This window comes from Urocitellus parryii, chromosome 9 (genome assembly GCF_045843805.1).
Source record: "Urocitellus parryii isolate mUroPar1 chromosome 9, mUroPar1.hap1, whole genome shotgun sequence".
NCBI lineage: Eukaryota > Metazoa > Chordata > Mammalia > Rodentia > Sciuridae > Urocitellus > Urocitellus parryii.
The window spans coordinates 129904432-129919874 of record NC_135539.1 but is presented as its reverse complement, the minus strand read 5'-3'; the positions used below and the strand labels follow the sequence as shown (position 1 = coordinate 129919874).

Genomic DNA, 15443 nt, shown 5'->3' with positions numbered 1-15443 from the left:
CAGCCAGAGCTCTTTGTGCCATTTGATTCTGTTGGTTACCCCACATTTCCCGCGTTTGGTCTTCCCTTGAAGTGTTCTTTGCCAGGCCTTCTAGGACAGTGCAATTCTTCTCCCACTCCTACGACTTCTATCTTTACTGGTTCTTCCTTCTCTTCTGGAAAATGGACACATTCCTAAGGAGTGTGCCTGGCATCTTTTTCTCCTTTATTCTGAGTTTTCCTCCTCATTTTTATGTGTTTCTGTTTATCCTCCTTACCCACTGTCTACAATAGCCACCCATGTCCCACCCTTGCCCCCCTCTCTTCTAGTTTTTGCCTATGCCTTCCTGCTGGGCTACAGACTGTGATTACCTGGTTTTCTGTCCACAATCAATTGACTTCCAGATGTATACCCTCCTATCGCCCGTCCTTTGGTTTATGAGGAAGAGGTGTGCCTTTTCCTGTTCAAGGCTAATCCTTGCTAATGATCCTATATCCTTCTGCCCTATGTAGGAAGAGAACCTTGTTGTCTCTGCAGTGTCCTCTCCATCCTCCAAGGTATCCATCTCTCATCGCCAAGGCCAGGTTTCAGCAAGGAAGTCTGCAGATGCTCTATTTCCTGTTCTTGAACTCTTTTTTCATTTTCAGTTTTGATGACCAAGAGTATCTGACTGCTTCCCGTCAGCCATGTTAACTTAACGTTTCAGCTGTGATTGACTCTGCCCATCACACTCTCCTTTTGAGACTCTTCTCCCTTGTTTTTTTTTTCTGTTGTTGTTTCCTTTCTTCTCATTCCACAAATTGTTCTTTTTCTTCTTCTTCTCCACCTTTATTCCTCCCACTTTGTCTTCCTCTTCTCTCCGCTCTTCAATTCTTTCCGTTTGGCTACAAGTTGGAACTCCATTTCCACACTGTGGTGCAAATGACACCTACTGGTTACGTGCAGACACCTCCTAAGGGAATGTCCACATCATCAGCCTTCAGGGACTTCTTGCTCATCCTGCAATGCATCTTAGAAGGCAAGTGAATGACAACAGTTTGTATAGCGATCTCTTTGAATCAGTTTTCACTTCTGAGGGGAAAAAAAAAGTAAATGACTTGAAAACTTCAGTATTTAACTGTTTTGGGTGACAAGTGACTGAAGTCACACCTCACAATTGATTAACACATTAGTGAATTATGACAACAAAAGCCACAATATTAGGTGCTTGAGTGATTGTTGAGCTGCTTTGGATTTAATGTTGGTCTTACAGTTACTTCCTGGAGAATTTTGAATCAAAACCATTCATCTTTTGATCTCTCGCAAGACTCATTCTTTGTTTTATCTTACCAATAGGTAAAATTCTTATACTGTAAACATCCTGGATTACAGGGCCCTTGTTCTCAAATTCTTTTTTTTTTTTTATTGTTGGTCGTTCAAAACATTACATACATCAAATTCTTTTAATTAAGCATTGAGAAAACTGTCTTTTGTTTGGGTCTTGATGGTTTCAAATATGCAAGAGTCCCATATTATAAAGAACAGTTTCTAAGGGAGCAAAGGTATTATTCAGGAATGTCCCTGGAGCTGGAGAGAGTGAACTGAAGAGAATGATACAATTTCCTTAAGTTGCTGTAACTTACAATATCTTGAAACTTAGGAAAACATATATAAATCAGCGTGGCTTAAGTCCTGAAAAATGAGATATCTGGATGACATCTTCTCATGCTTTTAAGGCAACTTTGAATTTCGTCTCTCAGTATAAAATCTGAATGAAGAGATATTAGAAGAATGTTTCCCCATTGTAATTTTGGTAATAATTCAAAGCAAATTCTTTGGTCATAATGGACTTTTAAATTGGATTTTTCTTTAATACTTATAAATCAGAAAGCCAAATTACCCCCAGAAATTCATATTGACCCAAATCATATGTACTAAATCTACCTTCTCCCCACCCCTACCCTGTAGTTTATCTAGACCTCTTATTTTTAGCTTACTTCAGTAAAAGCATGCAATGGCTCTGCTATAGCAAACACACCACTTCATCTCAGCAGCATTAGATTGGAAACTTTTAAAGTCAGGAGCCATGTTGCTTGCTTCTGTCTCTCAAGTGCTTTATACATAATTGATGTGTAATAAATAATTTGGAAAAAGCTTTTGTCTCATCAATAAGTAAAATGCTTATAGGAAATATATTTTTCTAAAGAAAAAGAATTCATTACCTGATTACCCAGAAATAATTCTATTAGCAGTTTAGTACAATTTAGAGGTTGAAAAACTTTCTGTAAACAGACAAACAGTAAACATTTGAGACTTTGTGGGTCCTGAGGTCTCTATTGCATGCACTCAGCTCTGCTGTGAGGTGTAAAAGCAGCTGTAGGAAATGAGACAATCCATAAACAATGTCTATGCCTATGTCCCAAGTACACCATATTTACAAAAGTAGGCAGATTCCACCTACTAGTGGAACTACAGTTTACTGACCCGTGGCATAAACTTTAAGAGACACACACACACACACACACACACACACACACTTTTTTAAAAATAACATCCGTGTATTATATTGTAATTGATAATTAAAGACTTTGAAATAGGCTACAGCAATTACTAGATATTCTTTCGATCAAATATTGGGGCCTCTGGGGATTATCTGTCTTATAAGACCCGAGTTCTTTTTTTAAAAAATATTTTTTAGTTGTACACGGACACAATAACTTTATTTTATTTATTCAGTTTTATGTGGTGCTGAGGATTGAACCCAGTACCTCATGCATGCTAGGCAAACACTCTGTCATTGAGCCACAACCCCAACCCCTGAGTTCTTAATTGTCCCAAAGGGGATGAAGCTTGGATTTTGAGGGGTAGAAAAATATCTTTAACTGTTATACTGGTATGAGACCCTCCAAAATTCAACTCTACCTAATTGAATCTTTTTCATGTATTTTAATGTCTAAAAAATGTTCTTTAGGAAGGTAATAATGAAAAGAAACCAGAAACACTGCTATAGGGACTTTTTTTTTTTCGGACATTTTTAGAGTTGTATAACAATCCTGTTTTAAATTTTAAAAAATCTGATGAATGTTATTTAACGGCTCATTAGAGTGCCACTTCAAATCATCTCTGATCACATTTCATCTAATATAAATCACACATTAGCTCACACCTGGGGTAAGAACTCAGGATTATTTCTCAGTCCACTGCACTTTCTTGATCATTTTGGAGTGTCCTGCACTAGTGCCAGGGAATCTTCGTGGAACCTCCTCCTTTCCTTTTCCTTTCATATTGCAGCCTACCTGGTAGATGTAGAAAGCTGATTCCCATCTCCTGATTAGAAGCTTCAGAATGGTACCCTTGCATGAAAAATGAGATTTAACCTTAGCACCCAGTACTTTGTTTCTTAGAAACTTCATCATCACTAACTTCATCTTTAGTGACCTCCAATCCAGTGGTATGTTCTTCTGAAAATAAAATATCTGCCGTTACAATTGCAGAGTCATTTTTGAGTGACCAAAAAACATTGAGCTCCCCAGTTTTCCCCAGGGTGTATTTGGCTCCAGTAAAATATCACACCTGAATCCTTTTGATCACAGGATCCAAACCTAGGATCACTAGCACATCTTTAGAAGAAGGCACAACAGTGACATCTTGGTGCTTTGGCAGAAAGATCATCCAGTCTGCTCCTAGTCACTCAAGACAGCAGATCCCTACCTTCATCTGGATCATGAAGAGCAGCCATGCTTAAAGCTTGCTTAAAACAAGGGACCAACAGTGCCAGTGAACTTGCTGTAGAGTATAAACCACCATTTCTGAGTGGCATTGACAACGTGGAAGCTCAATACAAAGAAAAACCTAATAACATCTTGAACAAGCCAGCCGGGTGACTGTTCCCCATAAGTGCCATATACATCTGTCCAAGACTTAATTCTTCAAAAAGACTCTTCACATACTCAAGAACACCCTAAGTGTTATTATGTGAATATAGATAACATTTCCATGCAGACCCACTTCGATTTTTCCTGGAATGAAAGGAATCCTGCTATCTGTTTCTTTCATTAAATGTTTCTTACACAAACAGCATCTTTATAATATGGCTGCAATACTTCATGAATCTGGATTCAAGTATTCAGGATCAAGTAGTCTCTCAATCTTACAAAATGTTGACTCCTAAACTTGTCCTTTTTTGTCTTTTGAATCATCAGCTTCATTGAGTGTGTACAGATCAGCTATATGTATAAAAAGATTTTGTGTTCCTGCTGAATGGGGTAGCTACAATGACATTCATATTTTTGTGGCAGTACATTCTTTAGCTAATCAATCCATTTTCAAAAACTTTGAAGAACTGAGAATTGAAAAGACATTTTCTGGCTCTAAAGAGGGCATCGCACAATCTTTGTTCTCCTTCATGTTCTTTTTAACATATTCTATCACAATGAACTGAAGTGTCCATCTCTTCCTAACACTGGGCATCCATAGATAAATGAAGCAGAGTGCTTCATTTCTGATTATCAGAGATCTCATGAGCATATAAAATCTCTCACCCTTTTCCTTCATCACATGCATGGGTTGCCATGTTTGACCTTAGGATTCTTGTCTTTTCTCCACTACGATTATGAGTACAATTTTCACTTTCTGAATAACAATTCACTGTGGAAGCTACACTATGTCTTCCTGTTTGGAAACTGCATCATGACCAACTGGAGGCTCTTGAAAATCTCTTTGTATGGCAAGAAGTGAGGATTTGAAACATCTGGCTGAAGTTTCAAAGGCTGTCTACAGCAGCCATCATGGGAAGGTAAATGTCCACTACCCTTTAGTTCCTCAAATTTCTTTTTCTGGCACATTCTCTGGGTGTTAATCCAGGCACAGATCTTGCCATGGCTTTCCCTTTGATGGGTCCAGAGGGATTCAGGGGTCATGCTCAATGCCATTGGATTCTTATTGTTCAGGAAATTGTTGTTTTCTGAATATCCGTGACTCATCTTTTGAAACATACTGAAGAGCCCGTATGAAGCCATGGTTACCAGTGTAGATCCTGGAGTCAGACTGTCCAGGTTGCATCCTGGTTCTACCCTTTAAGGCATTAGTTAATTCAGATGATCTCTGGACCTCTATTTCCTCATCTTCACAGGGCTGCTATAGCCCTTGGCTGCACCTCTGTTGCCTGCAATGGTCAGCACTGCCCTTGATCTTGCCAAGAAGCCCCCAGGACCCAGTACACAACTGCACAATGGTGCCCCTCCTGCACCAACCCTTTCACTTTTATTTGACTATTTTTTTAAACTCTGTACTTTTGTAAGTAACTGACACATTATTACAGAGACAGTTCTTATCTCCAGACTTGTGAATTACTTCTGTCCTTTGGGGAGACTTTCTCTCTCCAGCCCCAGAAAAAAAGCCAGTTGTGTCCAATCCTAAATTTATTTCACTATTTATTTGCTCCATATTAATTTGAGGTTCTTTATTTTCAACAACAAATTTGTCATAATATCTGCCTATTTCCTTCATTTAATAACTGGCAACTGGTTAAATAAAAATCTTTGACACATGTCTATTTTATAGCTAAGTGAGACCCATGGTTTCATGCTTTTAAAAATATAATTTAACAATTTCCAATGGCTTGGAACAGTATGTTTTTTTTTTTCATTGACTATAGTAAAAGTCTTTCCAGTCATTACATATTTTAAGAATTGTAAATATTCTATTAAGTGAACATACCACATTTTTAAAAAAATGTATCTTATATTGTTGGAAAACAACAAATAACATTTTTAATAACAAGCATAAATTCCTCTCTTAAAAACATGCAAAATGTGAAAAGTCATAAAGTGTGTCAAAATCCTCTTACTTAATTTTTTGGCACAGTGTTTGTTTGCTTTTAATTCCACATTGACTTTTCAAGGACGTGGGCCAGTGGACATAAAGGCCAGTGCTATTTTCATGGCTCTATTTGTTGACAGAGGTTGGGTGTGTTGCCACTGTGAATCTAAAGATCGTTTTGGGAAAAGAGCTGAGCCCTGGCCCCATCAGAGGTACACACGAGGTTGAGGACATTCAGTACACTTTGATACTTGACTTGGCTCAGATGGCCTTGTCAAGATTCTGGTTTGGCTTACAATTTATTTCAGGAACATAGAATCACTACTGTTTGCCTGGGCCTTCTGTTTCCTTTGCCAACTCCTCCTGCATTATCTTTATTGTCTTAGTGCACTGCCAATAACATCAAGGTCTTGATATAAATGTCTTCTAGTTATGAAGTTTAAAATTTAAGCCAGTTTGGAAATGAGTTGTCTCAGCTTTCACCTGTCCTGAGAAGTGTGTTTAGCTCTTAGTGAAGCCTTCTTTCCTCCTTCTGTTCCTGTCTCTCACTCTGAGTTCTTGTTCTTTTTTTTTTTTTAGAGAGAGAGAGAGACAGAGCACGAGAGAGTGAATTTTTAATATTTATTTATTATTTTTTTTTGCGGACACAACATCTTTGTTTGTATGTGGTGCTGAGGATGGAACCCAGGTCACATGCATGCCAGGTGAGCGCGCTACCGCGTGAGCCACATGAGTTCTTGTTCTTTTATAACAGCAGGTGAAGGACTGGGGCAATAAGGGCCGAGTCTCATAATAATTGTTTATACTTCTCTTCAGGAAACAAATCCACAAATGTTGCATGCATGGAGGGAAAGGTAGAAGGTAAGAATTTCAAAGCGGACGTTAATTACAGGACCAGAGTGAGGAGGTGAAAATCACCTCCCAATATTCTATGAGACAACTCCTTGCTATAAATCAATAGTGGTGGTGTCTCCAGCATATTCATATATTTTCTCATTCTGTTACAAAAAAATATGTAAAATGTGACACTTTCAAAATTAACCAGTACTTTAAAAAATCCTTCTGAATTGAACACAGAGGCAAGAAAGAGGATAGATTTGTGATTTTTAAACTGAACAACATTCTAAACCTTTAACATTGAGGGAAGAAATCTCTCGGTAAGGGGACCTGCCATTCCTAAAGCAAACTCTCTTCCTAAAATGGCATCTAAATTACACACCCATGTTTTAAAAAATATGATCATGGGCTTTATCTTGCAGATTAATAACAAAATGGCAATTCCAACTTAAAAAAGTGAGTAGAGGCACTAACCCTAAGGATGGTCAAAATGCATATTACAGGCATATTCTACCTCAGTAACAATCAAACAACTGCCAGTTAAAATGTATCTTTGTAACATCTCAACCATTTTTAGGTGCAGGGTTCATTGGCATTCAGTACCTTTATGTTGCTGTGCAACCATCACCACCACCATCCATCTCTGGAACCTTTGCATCCTCCTCCCCCAGCTTCTGGCAACCATATAGTACCTTATGTTCACAGATCTGGCCACACTAGATATTTCTTGTAAATGGAATATCTAGTGTTGCCTTTTGTGACTGACTGGCTTATTATTAGCATGATGTCCTTCAGATTCATACATGTTGTAACGTATTAGTATTATGAATTCGCTTTGTTTTAAAGGCCAAATAACATTCCATTCTGTATTTGTACCAATGGTAACAAATCTGCTGATAGATACTTGAATTACTTTTTCCTTTGAACATGGGTGTGCAAATTCTTGGTCAGCTCCTGCTTTCAGTTCTTTTAGGTGGATTCTCAGAAATAGAATGGCCAGGTCATGAGGTCATTCCATTTTCAACTTTTTAAGGTGTTGTCATACCATTTTCCATAGTGGCTGCCTTGCTTCACAGTCCCTATAACAATACACAAACTTCCAATTTCTCCACATCCTCCCTAATCCTTGTTGTGATTTAATCCTAATGGACATAAAGCATTATCACATTGTGGATTTAATTTACATTTCCCTAATCACTAATGATGTTGAATTTCTTTCTGCACCCTTATTGGTCATTCATATCTCCTTGGAGAAATGTCTGAATCCTTTGTCCATTTAATTTTTTAAAAATTTTATTTATTCTTATTTGTTAATACAATAACAGAATAAAATTCAATTCATATTACACTAATAGAAGACAATTTTTCACATCTCTGGTTGTACACAAAGTAGAGTCATACCTTTGGTGTTTTCACACCTGTACTCAGGGTTAAGATGTCTGTCTCATCCCACCACCTTTCCTACCCCCATTCCCCTTCCCATCCCCTCCCTCCCTTTTGCCCTATTTAAAGTTTGTCCATTCCTCCCATTCTCTCTCACCCATCCCCATTATGAATCAGCATCCTTATATCAGAGAAGATATTTGGTATTGGTTTTTTTGGGGATTGGCTTACTTTTCTTAGCATTATATTCTCCAGCTCCATCCATTTACCTGCAAAGGCCAAGATTTTATTCTCTTTTACTGCTGAGTAATAAATATTCCATTGTATATATATGCCACATTTTCTTTATCCATTAATCTACTGAAGGATATCTAGGTTGGATCCACAATTTAGCTATTGTGAATTGTGCTGCTATAACATCGATGTGGCTGTGTCCTCGTAGTACGCTGTTTTTAAGTCCTTTGGGTATAGACCGAGGAGAGGGATAGCTGGGTCAAATGGTGGTTCTATTCCCAGTTTTCCAAGGAATCTCTGTTCTGCTTTCCAGATTGGTTGCACCAATTTGCAGTCCAGCCAGCAACGTATGAGTGTACCCTTTTCCCCCACATCCTTGCCAACACTTACTGTTGTTTGTATTCTTAATAACTGCCATTCTGACAGTGAGATGAAATCTTAGAGTATTTTTGATTTGCATTTCTCTAATTGCTAGAGATGTTGAACATTTTTTTCATATATTTATTAATTGATTGTTTATCCTCTTCTGAGAAGTGTCTGTTCAGTTCCTTGGCCCATTTATTGATTGGGTTATTTGTTTTTTGGTGTTAAGATTTTTGAGTTCTTTATATATCCTAGAGATTATTGCTTTATCTGATGTGTGTGTGGTAAAAATTTGTTCCCCTTTTGTGGGCTCTCTATTCACTTCACTGTTTTTTTTTTCTGAGAAGCTTTTGAGTTCAATCTATCCTATTTATTGATTCTTAATTTTAATTCTTGCACTATAGGAGTCTTACTAAGGAAGTGAGAGCCTAATCCGCCTACGTTCATTTTTAAATCAAGTTGATTTTTTTGTTTTTGAGTTTAAACACTTGTCTTTTAACAATCCACCTTTTAACTGAGGAATAGAAACATAAAATTGTACATATTAATGGGGACTATGTAATATTTTGATACATATATACATTATGTAGTGCTTAAATTTGGTTCCTCAAATGTTTATCTTTCTTAATGGTGAATACATTCAAAACTTTCCTTTTTTTCCCCTATCTTTTCCTCCCCACATCTAAAAAATATTTATTTTTTAATTATAGGTGGATACAATATCTTTATTTTATTGTGGTGCTGAGGATCAAACCCAGTGCCTCACATATGCTAGGCAAGTGGCTCTACCTCTGAGCCACCACCCCAGCCCCTCCCCCCACATTTTTATTGGTACATTATAGTTGTACATATTGATGGGATTTTTGTTACATACTTATATATGCACACATTATAACAATACAGTTTGACCAATATCAGAGGGAAGGAGTCAAATCTCCCTGCTACATGACAATCTTTAAAGTATTTCAATATTATGCCCATTTTCTTGGCCCTACTCTTATCTAGGCTAGAGAGGGCATGACTTCTGAGTCCTTTCACTGTCTCGCCTGTATACCACTGAGCAAAATCTCATTTATTTCTTATTTCTCTGTAAAGAGCTCTGCACTGGACAATGCTATAATTCAAGCCAGACTACAGTGGGTACCATGTCCTTGCTTCTGGGTAGCATAACTCCCATAATGCAGGCTAGCAGGGTCTTGGTGGGTTACTTTTGGGTAGTCACATGGTTAACTCACACAAGGCATTTTGTCAACTGAAATTGTTTCTTGTTTTCTTCCTTCATCTTGATCTTTCTTACAGACACCAGTGCTATTCACTATTCTAAACCCGTAGAGACACTTCCTTGGGTGCAAATGTGTAATTATGTCTTTTGTCATTTACTGGTACGTCAAGATTTTATATCTACTGATTATCTCTGCCTTGACTATCTGATGTTTAACTGACAGAATTCACTTTTGGCAGGGAATACATATCTCCTGTGCCTTGGAAGCAGTGAATACTCAATAAATACTTAGAAAAAATTTATTGATATAGTGATATGTATTCAATATAAAAGAGGAAGGGCTTCTGTTTTGTGTTCTATAAAAGATGTCCCTTGTCACTAGATTCATTACTTCTAAACTTACAAGTTGTGAAAGTAAAAACACCGTTTGCTTTTAGTAGCAAATATCCAGTATGAAATATTGCTTTTTAAAGTCCCACTGGATTGCACCAATTTGCAGTCCCACCAGCAATGAACAAGAGTGCCCTTTTCCCCGCATCCTCTCCAGCACTTATTGTTGTTTGACTTTCTAATGGCTGCCAATCTTACTGGGGTGAGATGGTATCTTAGGGTAGTTTTGATTTGCATTTCTCTGACTGCTAGCGATGGTGAGCATTTTTTCATGTACTTATTGATTGATTGTATGTCCTCCTCTGAGAAGTGTCTGTTCAGGTCCTTGGCCCATTTATTGATTGGGTTATTTGTTATCTTATTGTCTAATTTTTTGAGTTCTTTGTATATTCTGGTTATTAGGGCTCTATCAGAAGTGTGTGGAGTAAAGATTTGTTCCCAGGATGTAGGCTCCCTGTTTATCTCTCTTATTGTTTCTTTTGCTGAGAAAAAACTTTTTAGTTTGAGTAAGTCCCATTTGTTGATTCTAGTTGTTAACTTTTGCGCTATGGGTGTCCTATTGAGGAATTTGGAGCCCGATCCCACAGTATGTAGATCATACCCTACTTTTTCTTCTATCAGATGCCGTGTCTCTGATTTAATATCAAGCTCCTTGATCCATTTTGAGTTAACTTTTGTGCATGGCGAGAGATAGGGATTCAGATTCATTCTGATGCAAATGGATTTCCAGTTTTCCCAGCACCATTTGTTGAAGATGCTATCCTTCCTCCATTGCATGCTTTTAGACCCTTTATCAAATATAAGATAGTTGTAGTTTTGTGGGTTGGTTACTGTGTCCTCTATTCTGTACCATTGGTCCACCCGCCTGTTTTGGTACCAGTACCATGCTGTTTTAGTTACTATTGCTCTGTAGTATAGTTTGAAGTCTGGTATCGCTATACCGCCTGATTCACACTTCCTGCTTAGCATTGTTTTTGCTATTCTGGGTCTTTTATTATTCCATATGAATTTCATGATTCTTTTATCTATTTCTACAAGAAATGCTGCTGGGATTTTGATTGGCATTGCATTAAACTTATAGAGAACTTTTGGTAATATCGCCATCTTGATGATGTTGGTTCTGCCTATCCATGAGCAGGGTATATTTTTCCATCTTCTAAGGTCTTCTTAGCAGTATGGAGATTTCTTGGAAAGCTGGGAATGAAACCACCATTTGACCCAGCTATTCCCCTTCTCGGTCTATTCCCCAAAGACCTAATAAGAGCATGCTACAGGGACACTGCTACATCGATGTTCATAGCAGCACAATTCACGATAGCAAGATTGTGGAATCAGCCTAGATGCCCTTCAATAGATGAATGGATAAAAAAAATGTGGCATTTATACACAATGGAGTATTACTCTGCATTAAGAAATGACAAAATCATAGAATTTGGAGGGAAATGGATGGCATTAGAGCAGATTATGCTAAGTGAAGCTAGTCAATCTTTAAAAAATAAATACCAAATGACCCCTTTGATATAAGGGGAGTAAACAAGGACAGGGTAGGGACGAAGAGCTTGAGAAGAAGATTTACATTAAACAGGGATGAGAGGTGGGAGGGAAAGGGAGTGAGAAGGGAAACCGCATGGAAATGGAAGGCGATCCTCAGGGTTACACAAAATGACATATAAGAGGAAAGGAGGGGTAAGACAAGATAATACAAATCGAAGAAATGATTTACAGTAGAAGGGGTAGAGAGAGAAAAGGGGAGGGGAGGGGAGGGGAGGGGGGATAGTAGAGAATAGGACAGACAGCAGAATACATCAGACACTAGAAAGGCAATTTGTCAATCAATGGAAGGGTAACTGATGTGATACAGCAATCTGTATACGGGGTAAAATTGGGAGTTCATAACCCACTTGAATCAAACTGTGAAATATGATGTATTAAGAACTATGTAATGTTTTGAACGACCAACAATAAAAAAAAAGTCCCACTGGATTATTATATTTTCAATCAATGTATAATCTGTCAACATAGTTTTCTGGTTTCTTCTGTAAAATTGCTTTCAGAAGCTTCTTTATGAATCATGCAAGAGAAACTCTCTTATTTAATCCTAGTGGTGACTCCTTGATCTACATTGGAATTAGTCCCCATTGTAGACCTTAAATTGAAATTGTACAATCTCTGAAAGATGTATAATCATTCTGGTTACATATGTCTAATATATTTTTTGATTACACATGTATAATCAAAATTTAAAGATTTGCTCTCATAATGTTTTAGCAGCAATTCCAATAAAGGAGCTTCTAAAATCTTTCTGGCAATAGTAATGGCTATGTCCTTGGGAACACCAATCAGTGGACATAGAATAATGGCATATGAGTAAATGACAGAAGAAATAATTACACATTTCCACCCAAGGAACTGTCCCTACAGGTACAGAATAGAGGACATATGAGATAGCACCAGCATCTATAAGAAAGATAAAAACAGGGAGAGAAAACAACCAAGAATTTCAGTTAACAGAATGCTTTGTATCAACTAACAAAATTAACACATAATATGTGCAATTTCTTCTTATGATGACTTTGCTTCACATGTTTATTGCATCAAATTTCTCTCCCCTAATAGATTAAAAATCACAAACACATTTGACTACATAAAATAGACCCAAATTCTTGAGGGTCAAAGTAACCATAGTTCCAAAAATAATAGAAAGTAAAAAAATATTCATTGAATATTATAAAATATACTCAAATAAGTAGGACTAAGAATCCAATCATCAAATGAGAAAGGGTGTGTGCTTATTTAACAAAAGGCATAGAACTCTTCATATATAATGTGTGCATAGAGAATATTTATGAGGTTCCTAGAATATGCAGGTATTTAGCATGAGTCCTCACCAGGGGGAACTGATTATCCTCTTTCCCATTAGAGAAAACTGAGGCTCAGACCTTTCTTTTCCTCCCCTCTCCTTTCCTTTTCTTCTTTTATTTCCTTCCCCTTCCTCATTGCTTTTTTTTTCTTATTTTACTTTAGTTCCAGTAGAGCTAAATTTTCAGAAACTTAGTTTTTTTTCTGGGATAAATTTTAATCACATTTATCTAATTCAATCACTGACAGTTCTCAGGGAACGGCAACACTTTGGTTTGGCATTGAGTGGCAATCGTCCAGCTCCCTGTTCACTGTAGCCTGTACAACTGAAGATGTGAAGGTAGCGTGGCTCCGAGGACAGTGATGGAGATTGGGCATGCACAGGGTCCATCTCCCAAGTGAAGCTCTTCCTTGCTCCGAGTGTGTCTGCCATGTGGGGTGGATAACAGGGACTTGGAGGCTGTTGTTGAGATGTGAATTCTCTTTGACTCTGGCAAGGCTGTTGGTTCTTCCTTATGCACTTTTTGAAGGACGTATTTTGAATGAGGAATGCTTCCTGACCTCTACTGGGGCCTCAGCTTGAGACTTGGGAGCCCTTTCGCTGTCACTTAGCTTGGTGGTGTGCTGAGAGAGCCACAGCTGGATGGGAGCTAGAGGCTCACAGCAGATGCGGGCAGCATGAGCCCAAGGCCTGGGGGAGGAGGAGGTGGGATATGGGATTGGTGGTGGGCAGGCGAGGTGGGGAGCTGATGCTAGGAGGGGATAGTGTAGAGCTGGCAGCAAAGGCAGGTCAGAGTGCAGCCCAGATCCAGGGGTGGTGCTGGCTGAAAGTAAGAGTCAGTGCTCGTGGAACCAAAGCTTGGACCATCAAGCCTAGGACTTGAGGCTCATCAACAAAAGCAAAGGCAAGAAAGGAGCCAGAGACTGAAGCTGGGCTGGAGCCCACGGAAAGTCTGGCCGAACAAACAGGAGCAAGAGAAGAGCAGTGGATTCTGGGAAATGCTCTTTCAGCCCTCGCTGTCCATTATTTGTGCTCAAATTCTCCATGTGCAGAAGATTCAGTGCCCAGAGTGCTCCAAAGGAACTTAGTAGCTTCTGATCAAGGGGCAGAGGAATTCCTGGAGAAGACAGCTCAACCAACATCTTTCTGCCACTGGTCCAGTGTCTGTCACCTGGACTAAGTCCCAACTGCTGGGAAGCCCTTCTCCCAGGACCCATGGCTTACAGATGTCACAGGATCTCTGTTGAAACTGCCCAGCAGAGTGGTACAGAGTTCAAATGTTTCTAATGCTATATATAATTGGTGAAATATTTGTCATTTCAAAGCTATCTGGGAAGATTCTCTCATCTTCACAGGTGATTTTTAATTTGGGGAATATATGTGCATAAACACACATTATATGTAGTATTGTTGTAATATGCATGTTACACATATATTTTAACATAAATTGAACATTAAAATATCTCATTTGTAGGTATGACAATGTGTAATTTATATCTATATAAATACATATTCATCTACCTACAAATACATATGTATTACTTATTCATTTTTAAGTTTTTAAATTAGCTGCTATTTGAAAGTGTGGTTCTGGTGTTGGAATATCAGGTTGGACCAGATTTTCTTTTTTTCTGGGAAGTACCAATAATTTGAGTTACTGTGAAGGCATAGAAACCTATGCCTGTTTGTGTTGCAATATAAATGCTTATATAAACAAGAATTTAATAAACAAAAAGAACACACAATTGAATATACAATTGAAGTGAATAGTTATAGAAGATATGGCACAATGATGAAGAATATATTTGAAATGCCGATAAATTACAGTAGAACAGAATTTTACTTGGCTGATGACAGCCCTTGTCTGCACCCCTGGTATTTGTGATTGCTGGTTGAATGGGATAGTGAAAACCTATAGGAACAAAAGTGATTGAGATCCTATCTCTTCTTTTATGCACACCTCTGAGATACTGAGCTGGTCCGAGATGAGGTCCCTAGTCAAGGAAGAAGAACGGATTTCTTCTACCCAGGAAGAAACTTGCTGTGAGACCAGGGAGGGTCTTGGCTGAGCCGTGTCACAACAAGGGCCAAATGGTCCCAGGGGAAGGCTGCTTCCAGATTGTTCATCTCACTCCCACAGAAGCTCTACGCTGTGAGCTCTCCTGCTATCTCAGTTTTAAATTTAGGCTTAGGTTAACAATCCTGCCCAAACTGAGGGGTGAAAAGGCATCTCAGAACCAGGACTTGAACCCCACCTGTCTGCACGAAACTCCCACCTCACCACAATGTCTACCTGCTGATATCCTCCTGGGGATTTTCTCCTCAACATCCAATTGACAGCGATAAAGGTCCTGGCAATTAGAGGAAGAGACTTAA

General features: G+C 38.4%; 1 pseudogene; it reads right to left on the bottom strand.

Annotated features, from left to right (window-relative positions):
- Positions 1 to 3649: 3649 nt before the first annotated feature.
- On the bottom strand, positions 3650 to 13457 carry LOC113185650 (SANT and BTB domain regulator of class switch recombination pseudogene; annotated as a pseudogene).
- Between the last annotated feature and the right edge of the window lie 1986 nt (positions 13458 to 15443).